At 36.3% G+C, this 12,771-nt stretch overlaps 1 protein-coding gene across 3 annotated transcripts in view; it reads left to right on the plus strand.

Annotated features, from left to right (window-relative positions):
- The first annotated feature begins 358 nt into the window (after window positions 1-358).
- LOC117572544 (Ig-like and fibronectin type-III domain-containing protein 2) overlaps window positions 359-12,771 on the plus strand; it is a 52,066-nt gene continuing 39,653 nt past the window's right edge. For 2 of the 3 annotated variants that reach the window (XM_034255415.2, XM_034255416.2), the window contains exon 1: window positions 360-874. The gene's annotated coding sequence lies outside the window, so the exon portion shown is untranslated. Of the gene's footprint in view, window positions 875-12,771 lie in introns of all 3 variants that reach the window. The other variant, XM_052003499.1, reaches the window with a different exon arrangement.

Raw genomic sequence — 12,771 nt, forward strand, 5'->3', positions numbered from 1 at the left:
TTACCTATGCTCATACTGGATGGGCTACAACAACAACAACAGCAACAATGACACCACCAAGAACTGAGTTGTGTCTTTGCTGCTGCGAGAGTATTTGCATTGCTCAGTCAACTAGTCCGCCCCAGCCAGGCACATAACCAACCATTTAAAGACACTTGTCTCGCTCGTCGCTTTGCGTCGCTTCGGTCGTATTGTTGCCGGCTTTTGCCAAAAACAGCTGAGCCCGCTGAGCTCCATAGAACCAGCTGCTTTGTGTTTATATTTTTTTTGCGTCAAATCCAGCGCATGCGCAGAGCGCACAACACGAAGCTGAGCTTCGGAAAACGGCGCTTATAAATTTGTGGTTTAGCGCTAGCCGATTCAGTCGTCTAACGGAGTTCGAAGTAGCTGGGCAGAAAAGTTCTGGCGAGCTTTTGGCAATAAAGCTGCAGCTTGCGTCTATTATTGTGTGTTGTTTCGTTATTTCCCAATTTTTTGCGTACCAATTTCTCATCGTCGCAGCGAGTAAACATAAACAAGTGCGTTGAGCTATGTGCAGTGGTGGAAACAAATAAAATCAAATAATAATAATATACATTCATTGGAATAGTGCACAAAGAAGAATAGTAACAAATAAGAAATAAGAGCGCAAAAAGAAATAAAAAATAAAAATAACGATTTGCAAATCAACAGGCAAAGCCCACTCTAAAAGTTTTCTTACAGTGTTTGTTCTCAGACACGCAAAAAAAAGGTAGTGAAGTGTTAAACAAAAACAAAATAATAATCATAAAAAATTCAGCAGCATACATACGTACATATTCACACACACATACATATGATTGTGTGTACATAGTATTTGCGAAACACTTTGCAACACCTGAACAAAAGAACCGAGGTAAGTTTTTTGTTTGCTAGTATTTGTACAGTGTTTTGTTTTGTTATTATTATTTATTTTCGTTTTTTTTTATGCAAATTAAATTAAGCAATTAAACATGCAGACAAAAAAAAAAAGAAATATTGAAAAAATAGAAGGCAAACTCGAGTTAGATTTTGTCGACATTCATTTTGTCGATTGCCTCACAAATCAACAATAATAATCCAAGATTTCGAAACTTTCCTTTGTGCGCAATAATTAAAATTTAGCAAGTTTTATTTGGCTTTGCAGCATTCGCACTAGTTTTTCGCATTTATATTTTTTTATAGTAATCATAGTTAAACTTTTCTGTTTGCCGGCGCGGGAATTCAAATGAAAGCTGGAAAAGTTTCAATAGTTCAACATGTGCATACACACAAAAAAAAAATATATATATATATATATGTGTATATTTGTGTTTGTATATACATATATAATCTGTTTGACTCCCCTGCTCACATACACTCTCATACGTATACGTATTTACATACTTACGTTTGATTGAACAACAAAAAAATGCAAAAGCAGCAACGTAAACAGCGTCAACAATCATACTACTATACTGAACACTGAGCATTGAGCTGTGAGCTGTGAGCTGTGAGCAGAGTGAGACACAGTAAGTTGTAAGCAGTAAGCAGTTAGCACAGCTGCATTGAGACGACTTTGTTGTTGTTGTTGTGGTCTTTAAATTTGATTTTCATTAGGCCTTCAAACGGTATACAATAGAACTCAAACTATAGCCGGGGCTCAGCTCAAGAAAAATGTGTGAGAAGTCGAAAATCTACAGAAATGTGGGTACGAGTATGAATATGAGTACGAGTACGAATACGAGTACGACTACGAGTACTCGAACGATTCAATTCACTTGCGAGCATTGAAATATCTACCTATATAAATACCAATCTGTATTTACACAGCGTTTGTTTGCAGAGTGCCATGCAAATTGGTTAAACAAATTGATTAAATCGGATTTTACCAAATCAGCAATTTTCAAATTTTCGTATCTTTAATCTGTTCTGTTCTCACCATCATCATCAGTGGCATATCGATTTAAAGAGATGTTCGACATTTCAAATTGGAAAAATCTCGATAGGCAGTTTTGGCACGCGGTCAACCTTAAAATACGGACAGGAATTTTCTTCAAATGGTTGAGACAGCAAAGGATATCAGCTATACAAAAGTATATGTCGTCTGTGTATATCGATTTTTAAATCGGTATTAGGTTGCCAGAGACAATGGACCAGTTGGAAAATAGTAGTTTCTCTATCTATGTGCCAGTCATATATACTATGTATATACACACACATACTTTTGAGTAGATTGTAAGCCGAATTAGTGTGGCACTGATTGCAGTGACCGACATGTTTAGGCCTTGCGAATGCGTTTGAATTGCGAATTGAGGAGAATTGAGACCGGCTGATGTGCTTTGATTGGCTCAAACAACACGGAAATGCAATAAAGTGCAGGATACGTAAAGGATATGAGAAATTTGCGGCTGATTTGAAGTTTTGATTCTCTGCTCTCCTCTGCTCTGCTCTACTGCTGTAACTGTAAGCTGCCTTCATTTCCTAGGTTCTCACGCTCAGCACCCATTTTTCCTTCTATGTGCAACGCGTAGTTCTGCTTTCTAGCCTTCCGTTTTTCGTTTTGATTTCCTTTTGAAAACTCCTCAACTTCTGCAAATGTCGCCAACAGCATTTTGTGGTTAACAGAACAATAAGAATATGGAATAAGTTGAAGAAAGCAATTGTTGACACTTTATAATTAAAAATTAAATATTAAAAAGGTGTTCAGAAATAACTAATCTTTAGAATCACCTCACTTTATTTTCGGTAAAATAAAATTACATTTTTCGATCGTCAAAAATAAGCAAGATATATAGTAAATATTATTATTATAATTACTTTGAAGTACAATACACTTTTTCTATCATCAGCTTATGAGATGGATTAAAATATTAAAAAGATGGAAGAAAATAACGAATGTTTAAAATAGTCAAATACTAATTAATTTTATTCTTATTATTATACTTAGTCTTAATTATTATTATTCTTATTCCGTCCTCTGCCAATTTTATGGACTAAATTGAAATATTAAAATGGTTGCTTCTAACAATTAATCGTAATTTGAAATTACATTTGTAATCATCAAAAATTAGCATAATATTATCGACATTATTAAATTACTTATTTCTAAGTACTTTTATTCTTATTCCATCATCCGCCAATTGGATAGATAATAATATTGTTTGAAAACATAAATATTCATTGGGTTCTCTTCTCTCAATTTCCAAGTCAAATAGTATGAAGGGCAAGCCCAGGCTTCGTTCACTTTAAGTCAATTACAAAAACAATTAACTCTGAGACGTAGGCAACGAGTTGAGTTTATTGCAAAAAGGCAAATTAGAGACGAGTACTAAGTACTTTCTGGCACAAAGCAAACAACAATAAAGCGCTCGGTTATATTCATGTCAGACGTCAATATATAGTGAAATACGCTCGTGCATTTGCAATTGAAAGCACAACAGAGCACAGAGCGCGTTACAGATCGACAGTAGACTGCAAAAAAGATGCAGCTGTATAGATATATTATATCTACATATATATGACATTCTATATGCGAAAAAAAGGTGTTGATTATTTCTGAGATGGAGGTCTAGAAGATAGACAGAGCAGCAGATACAAATGTGTCTGTCTACAAACAGAGATGCAAATGGAGATGCATGCAGTGCTTAGTTATTATTTGGACACATCCAAGAATATGTATAGCCATGTGTATACGTACATACATATATGTATGTATGTATATGCTTATGTACACAACCGAGGCTTTCAGCTATGCAAGACAATAACAGTGAGCAGCTGAAATGGACATGGCTTAGTCTGGAAACATACGCGAAGCGGATGGACTAATGGATGGATGTATGGCTGGATGCCTGGATTGTTGGATGGTTGGATGCCTGGATGGTTGGATGGTTGGGCAGGGAAACAGATGGACAGCGTGTCTCTCGACGCTGTCTGTCGACACATCCGTTTGTCTTTGTTGGACAGTTAAGTACTGTTTATATGACTGAGAGCACAACACATTCATTTCACAAAGGCACACAGACCTGCCACAGTTAGCTGTCTGTTTATAGCATATTCATTTGCGTAGCTCATTTGTATTTATGGCCGCTGCCAAGATCGACTCGGCTGATCATTATGCTGGAACTGTAACTGCAATCAGGAATTAGGAAGATGTTAGCTCAGGGTTCCGTGTGCCGTGAAAATGAAAATGCTTCGCTGTGTGTGTGTGTGTGTGTGTTGTCGGATACATTTGCTGGCTTTTTTTTTTTTTTGTTTGTTCTGCTTTTGCCAGTTGCAGTTTTGTGTTCTGCCGTGCGCCATGTTGCAATTATTATTTCCGGCTTGGAGCGAAAAAATAAAATGAGCAGGATGCAAAACACACACACACAAACACGCCCCAATACGGTGGCAGGCGTGTGAAAAAAATGAGAGAAGCAAAAAAGGGAAGCATAAAGATGAGGGAACCCTCAAAGCGCGTCCCAACCTCAATTCGAAACCCACAGCCATCATCAGCAACAGCGTCCCGAAAGTGTTCCAGAGCAGCGAACAGCGAACAGCGAGAAGCGAACAGCGAGCGGCGGCATTTCCGCTTTTGTTTGTGCGCGACGCATAATTTGCGAGACAAACATGCAAAAATGCCAGCAGTCAAAGCATATACATACATGCACACACACACACACACACACATAAGCACACACACACACACTGGGACATTTTTATGCAGACACATTGGCGCACAATTCCCCAGCAAGTTGAAGTGCTAAGTGAAGTAGAGGCCGGGACCAGGACGATGCGAAACGAAACCAAACCAAGCCAGAGGCTGATGTGCGCTTCAAGACGTAAAGTTTATCTGGCGCTTAGGCGTCCGTTGCCGTTGCCGTTGCTGTTGCCGTTGCCGTTGCAACGGAAGAGCAACGTCACAGGGGCTTAAAAGTGTGTGGCATGAGGCATGGGGCACGGGGCACGGGCCAAGCTGCCACATTGCTCGTTTTGGGCTGGGCTTAATATGGCTGGCTAGCTGCTGCAGCCTCCTTCTGCTTTCTAGTTTAGTGTAAAGGCTTTTTAGGCGTTTGCTGGCTTGTTTATGGTTATAAGTTGATTTCCGAAATGAAATTTTCCAAAGAGCATTTTTTTTTTTTGGTCTTTTCCCTTTGCGTGTTTCCCTTTTTACAGGCACCGCAACAGCCGGAAAAATTAAATGCCAAAGTGAAAAAATTCATTAAAGAAACAAAATTCGCTCAATAGTCGCTCGCCGCTGTCCAGCTGGTGGCCACAAAGGGGCTAAGGCAACTGCTTTGATGCCAATTTGATGATTCTCTTTAAACAGATGCCAAAACAGGATTCCCTAAAATTTAAAGTAAAGGATTGTTGTGCGGACTTTAAGTCCATTCGAGTTGTGTGTTATTATTTGCATATTTAGAGAAATGCGCAATGAAAGGCAACTCACCAAAAAAGAGAAGAAAAATTATAGTACATCCATTCGCAGTCATTGTACGTGTGCCAAAGGTTTTTTTTGTCACCGCGGTCACATCGCAGTCATCAAGTCGGTATTCAGGCAACTGAACCCGAGACTGAGACTCTAGCAGTACGAACCCCTCGGAGAAACCAAGGAATACAACATAATTGTAATTTACGTAATTGTGCCCCCAAAGCTGAATGACAAATGAGCAGAGGAAAACTCGACCAACGGACCAACGACCAAGGACCACGGACAACAAGAACAACAACGACGACGACGTCGACGACGGGTCATTGAGAAGAGTTTGTTAGTCAAATTGTAGCCGAACCACGAAATATAAAGCGGGTTCTACTCGTACTTTCTGTCGCACTTAGCAAACAGAACACAAAAGGAAAAGGCCAAAATAAACACAGAGAAAGCGGTATATACAAACAGTTACATGGACATGTACACTCTACATGCATACGTATAACATAGTATAAGTATGGATTGCAAGTTGTGTTCTATTCACCCCCACAAATATTTCGCAGGGTTAACTTAAAGACGTCGCTCTCCATGCAGCTGTCCAGTTGCTGTTGTTCACAGTTTACAGTTCTCGTATGCAGCAAGGCCAAAGGCTGCAAGTGTGTTATGGCTTAGCGGCAACGTATGTGGCAAGCTCAAAACAACAAGCTTATCCGATGCCATAAAGTCAATTTCAAGTAATTTTCGTGCTTAAGCACTAAAAACGCACACATTACACAATTGTAGCTTATGACAATACTTTTAGGCTAGGGTAAAGATCGGGATGATTTTATTATATTGGCACTTTGATTCCAGAAAATTAAAGCAAAAATAATGCATATTTAAAGACACATTTAAAAAATTGTAATTAATATAATAAAAATAAATTAATTAATTTATATTTCCATTGGTTTTCATTTTAATTTGTTTTAAGCAGATGCAAAAATGAAATATTTGAAATTTTGAATTTTATCAAATTTATTTTATTACTCGTATTAGGTAATTTATTTTAATCTATTCCATTTTATTTTATCCTATTTTATTTTTAAAATTTTATTTTGTTTTATGTTAATTTAAGCATGATTGACTTAATAAAAATTGAATATATTAAATGATTATTTTTTATCAAATTTTTATTATATATTTTATTTTATTTCATTTCATTTCATTTTAAGAATATAGCTGCAAAAAAAGAACTACTATTTTAATGAAAATAAAATATTTGAAATTATTCAATTTATTAAATTTGTATTGGTTTACATTTTAAATAGAGGTAAAAATAATTATTAATTGAATTCAAACTGTCACTTTAATTTAATTTTTATTATTATTGGTTTTATTTTATTTTCGTTCATTTGAAATAAGGAAATAGATGACGAGTGTATGAAAGTCGAACCCACTCAACTTGTTATGCTTGTTTAACGTTCCCTCTTTCGACAACATACTTGGAGATTATATTTTTAGCTTAGATAACTGCCGATTAATTAATCTACAGCAAGTCAAGCCACTGTGCGCTGTGGTCTTAAACTAAACAAATCCCCAGCGCCCGCAAATTTAACTTGCAACCAACGACAAAGTATTTTGCCAGCTGAAGCTTAAGTTAAGTCAAAATTAGGACACGCTCTGTGGCGTACACAATGAAGTAAATAAGGATCTGCAGTGTGGCTACTTAAAAACGTAAATGTGTGTAAAAAACAATGGCAATAGTGAGAGAGAGTGAGAGAGAGAGAGACTCATTCTTGCTTTGTCGCAGAGCAGCGATATTTATTTTAGAAAAATGTTGCCAAGTTATGGCCATGGTGAATAGTGGCTGTGACAATAACCATGGTTGGTTTGCCTTCACCTTCTTCCACTTGGCACTTGGCCCACTGTCAGCCACTTGGACAGACGCCCACCATCACCACCGCCACCGCCACCTCGACCACGCCCACCCTTGTGTCAAACGCCAACAACGTCGCCCACGTCACGACAACGCCTAAGATCTTAGGCACACACACACACAACGAAAACGAAAAGTCGTATTTGTTGCAGTTGCCACTTTTTTTTTTGTATTTTGTTCTTGCCTCTGCTTATTGTGAAGTATTTAAATGCTGCAATTCGAGCTTTGTGGCCGCTGCAAGCACTTGGAATGTGTGCCGCCCGAGCAGCCATTACATTTGTGGCCATTGTTTGCTGCCACTGTGTGGCTATTGTTGAGAAAAGGGCTTAAAAAGATTCTGCTGTTTATGTGTGTACATGTCTCTCTCTACCTCTCTCTCTACCTCTCTCTCTCTCTCTCTGACTCTTTATCCCTTTTGTTTGCAGCGCAATCCTTCGACTGTGCTCACTCAGCCATGGCAGGCAGCATGAGCAGCATGAGCAGCAGGTAGAAGCATCAGCAGTAGAAGCATCAGAAGTCGAAGCTGCAGCATATCTTTGTCCTTTGTGGCATATTGCTGCAGCGGGTGGCCCACAAACCAAACATCATTAAGTTGCCATGGCTAAGAAACAGATTCACCTGATTTTTTTTTTGTATTTTTATTAGATATCTCTTTCTTTCGAGTTCATGATGAAGTTTGTCCAAAAGAAGCTCACTCAATTACTTCGATAGCCTTGGCTTTTTTTTTTCTTGACGAAAATGTATTTATAATTTATTGGATTAAATTACGTATACGTCTTGTAAGTTCGAAGTTGCTTCCTTATGTTTTTTAAGAAGCGTATGTTTGCCCATTAACTCACATGAATTTTAAATTTGTTTAGTAACATTTTAATTAGTTAGCTAACAACACAGCACACAGACTTTTTTCTGCTTCTACATTAATGTTTAATATGCGGTCTGAGTATTTTTTTTTCAAAAGCCTCGAAGCCACATAAAATCATTGATTATATGTGCATACAACAACACATGTGCGGTGCATGAATACATAAAGTATTTTCGTATTGCTTAAGATGATTTGGGCAAGTCGAGTTAATTGTCGACTTCAGTGAGGCATAGATTCAATTTATATATTGTATGTTATGTCTACTATTGATATTGGCCTACAAGGTGACTCTTCAAGTGTGATACCATACACAAATATTTGTCTACACATTCGATTCAATCGGCCAATGCTCATATCATAAGTATTTCTGAATGTTTGTCATCCACATGTTTATTTACTTGTCCGCTTTTCTTCAGATGCTTCGGTTTTTGGTCGATTAGCCTTGAGCATAGCTTGCTAGCTGTGGCATAAACATAGTATCTATCTTTGGATTGCCAATTAATAAACTAATTAGAATGTTGCAATCGATGGTGAATAATGAAACAAACAAACACAAGAGTTTAAGTGCTCAGCAATTTGTGATATCATTGTGCAAAAATTATACTTTTAACTCGACAATGCGTCAACTGCAATGTGAGAGAATTACAAATGCGGTAAATGAAACCGAAAAATATAATGACAAATCGCTTAGAGACAAGGTGCTGTGGCCAAGGCCAATCAGATTAAATGTACTGAATCATTAAAATAATACAAATGAACAAGTACAGCTAATAGTTGCGACTTTCAGTTACTCTGCACATTAATCAACAAGTGTTAAGAAAAATATATGACAAACAAGATAAATGAATATATTTTGAAGAGATTTTTTAGCCAAGCATAATATTTAGGTATCAACTTATATATTTTTCTTCAATGAGAATAGCTTTAAATACTCTTATATTGGATTTATTAACTTAAATTCAACTCGCAGCTTAGTGTCAGTTGCTCTGAATAAAAGGAGTTCACGCATTTGAAACAATTTTCCCGAGTATCTCATACTCGCAGTATTTGGCTGGTCCTTGTCGTTTTTGTCTTAAGCGAACAAGGCGAAACAACGCATGCATAATTAATTTATAAATTGTTGGCACAAAAATGTCTTAGCCTGCTGCTGCCATGCCACGCCGTTGGTTGTTGGTCTAAACATGTCTCAGATGGCTATCAACTGCATGTGGGGGAGAACGCAAGGGAAAAGAGTAGAGGAACTTTGTTAGCCTGGCTGATACGAGTGTCATGCTCATCTTTCTTGTCGCATGTCCTCGTGTGACAGCTGCCTAGACCAGGGTTGGCGGATTGATAAGCAACGCCGCCTGCCGCCTGCCGCCTGCCTGTCTCAATGAAATTCGCATAGAATTAAAAGCGTTCACATGTAGAAATTAGACAGTCTATTAGTAGCGGGAGTGATCGACAACGGGATACTCTATTTAATCAAGTTGGGAGAATTAATGCGATGAAGGAAAAGTCACCAAGTTTTTTAATATATATTAATATAACAATTATAATATTTATCCTATATCTTTAATATCATTAAATTGTTCAAGTAAAAATGTCCAATTATATTTATATGTATGTATATGTTTCACATAATTTGTTCTAATAAATGAAAATAAATATATACGTTTTCTGTTTAAAGAAATATAATATCAACTTCCACTATTAAGCATGCATATGTAGTTATGTATGTAATTTATTAATATTTTGATAATTTTTTTATATTAGTGACTTACACATGATTTGCATAATTCATATTTGTATTATTATAACAACTTAGTAATTCAGCTTTGTTCTTTAAAATAGCAGTGCGGTACACGCAAAATAATAAAAAGTTTTTTTTTTGTAAAATATATTCCTTTTTGTTAGTTGATAGATAAGAAATAAGCGAAAACCCGGTTAGATTTGGCCTGTATTCCTATATTTGTTATTATCCATATTCGCTAAAATATTAATTTACCCAAAATGATAAAATTGTTGAAATATTAAAAAATAAATACATTAAGCTGTTATTGCTAAATTTTGATTTTTCTGCTTTTCAAGTGCCAGTTTTATTTATTTTACATTAAAATATTTACTCATTTCCTAATACATTTAAAATAATTATCTGCACCTAATTAAATCGTAAGCTTAGTAGCAATTGTATGCCACATTTTAGGAATCAAAGTTGCGTGCCTTAACATTTGCCTACTGCGTAATTTAACACTTTCGTACCTTGAAGCGACCTCACATCCTTTTTGTGCTTTCCCTGCCGTGCTTTCGTTTCCTTCGTGTCCTCCTGCTGTGTTTCACCACAACTTCTTCATTCGACTCGCATGCATAATTCTCTTTTAGTTCGGTTTCTTTTACACTTGTATTGCGGTTGAGTTCTTCTTTGAGTGCGGTGATGATTTCAAATAGTTTTTGCTTCGCTTAGTTAAAGCCAGCTGGAGGTAAACGTCTAATCTATAATACAATTTCACCCAAAAAGCAATTTCCCTTTTTTTCTCCCCTTTTATGCTGAACTATGTGAGTTGTGGTTGACAAAATGCACGTAGATCTTAAGAACTCTCTCGGTTCATACTTCAGTTAGATTTTTTCGACGCTGTGAATGTTGAAATTAAATCTTAGTCCATAGTGTTTGAAAACCATTAAACTCAAGTGTAGCTGCCATAAATCATTTTACTTGTATGATTATTTTGGCATCGAAGAGCTGGACTTATAAATATTAATAGTTCAAAGTTAATGCAGATGTGCCATTAAATAAAACGTCAACAGAGCTATTAAAAAACACGTTGAAGTTTGAGGATAATATCTTAAATGGAACCAAGTGTTTTACCAAACAACTTGAAAAGCGTTCTGGCTTCTGGCTTGCATATACAAAGTATAGTATATAGATATGGCATGGATAAAATTCAACTTTTTACGCTCCATTAAATTTAATTAATTTTTATTCGTGATAAATTTTGTTTTTGTGAAGTGCTGTCAGGCAATGTCGTCGGCACTGACGCTGGAAATGATGAGGGGCGAGAAAGTCGCGACGCGACTCGAGTCGAAGCAACGCGATGCGATGCGAAGCGGCGACAGTGAAAAGTTACGCTTTGTGTGTCATAAGAAAAATTAAATTTAAATAAAAGCTCTGTAACTACTTAGTACGAGTAGAAGACTTTCAACCATCCCCCAGCCATCAGATGCCCCCGCAGCTATGACTGGCTTTTCCCTTCGACTTTTCCTCCTCACTTGAAACGTTGAGAGAGCAAAACTCATGGGATGGACGACTCTACTGCTGCTGCTGCTTCTGCTACTACTATTTATAAACACGACCAAAGAATTCCGGCTATCTGTAATCAATTTGCTTTTGCGAGTACACAATTTCCTCGTCATTTCCTCTCAGAAGATGCTTGAATTAATCGCAATATAATACGAAAGTGACTATGTAGCGCACAGAGAGCATTCATTTCATCAGCTTTAAATTAGGAAGGCAATGCCAACTGTAATCGGTCTATATTTCCAAGCTGCATAGCTATTTAGAATATTTCAATTATACACAAATTGTTGAACTATAAATTGATTAATAATATATGTTAGTTTATTTATGGCAGTTGTAATTGAACCTTATTTGAACCTCATAATTTTAATGCAAATTTAGTGTTCAGCAATTTCACAAGTAATAGTCTATAATATTGCTAGATCGTTATTGAACTAAGGAATACAACTGAACTAGTAAAGTGAAGGAACCTTATAAATTCACCTTGATTCTTATATTCTTTAATACTTTCTTTTTATATTCTTTAATACGTTCTTGTTCAATTGATCATTTCAGATATACATTGTTGTTCATAACACGACACGTTTGTTAATATCTTATTATTATTTCTTATTATCTTATTAGTCGCCTTCGGTGCGGCAATTCTTATTTAGATAAAATTGGATTTTGTAAAATATATTAATAATGTAAAGTATACACATTTTGTATCTGCATAATAGACTAGTTCTTATAAAAATAACAATTGAGGACGTAAGCAAATGAAATTCCAACAAAGTTGTGAACAAAATCGAACAAACTACAACTTTGATGATCAAAAAATGAACAAACGAACTTATTCAGTAAACTGAACTAATGTAACGGAACACTATTCTATAAGACACTATTTTTCAGTTATTTAAAACTTCGCAGTCCACTAAGCAAAGTCTACTAAAGCGAGCTAATTGAATCAATTATAAGTTATATTTCATATTTTGGTCGCAGCATAATGATCGGCAATCAACGCTAAGTGAGTTGAGCGACGAGGAACAACAACTTCCTTGTTGAATCCGAAATCAAAATCAATTCGTTACCCAACATTGTCTCTCGCTTTCATCATGCCATTTTGCCATTATGGGGGATGAACAAGAAGAAGAAAAAGAACAAGAACAAGAACAAGAACTCAACACTCAACACTCTCGCGGACATTCGTATGAAGTACTTGCGCGTAGTATCGCAGATGGCTGAAACTATTTCTATTCAGCAACTCGCATACAAAGTTACAAACAAATACATTTGTGGATATAAATGTATATGTATATGTGTGTGTATATTGTATATATATGAGTAAGTCGTAAAGT

This window comes from Drosophila albomicans, chromosome 3, assembly GCF_009650485.2.
Source record: "Drosophila albomicans strain 15112-1751.03 chromosome 3, ASM965048v2, whole genome shotgun sequence".
Classification (NCBI taxonomy): Eukaryota; Metazoa; Arthropoda; class Insecta; order Diptera; family Drosophilidae; genus Drosophila; species Drosophila albomicans.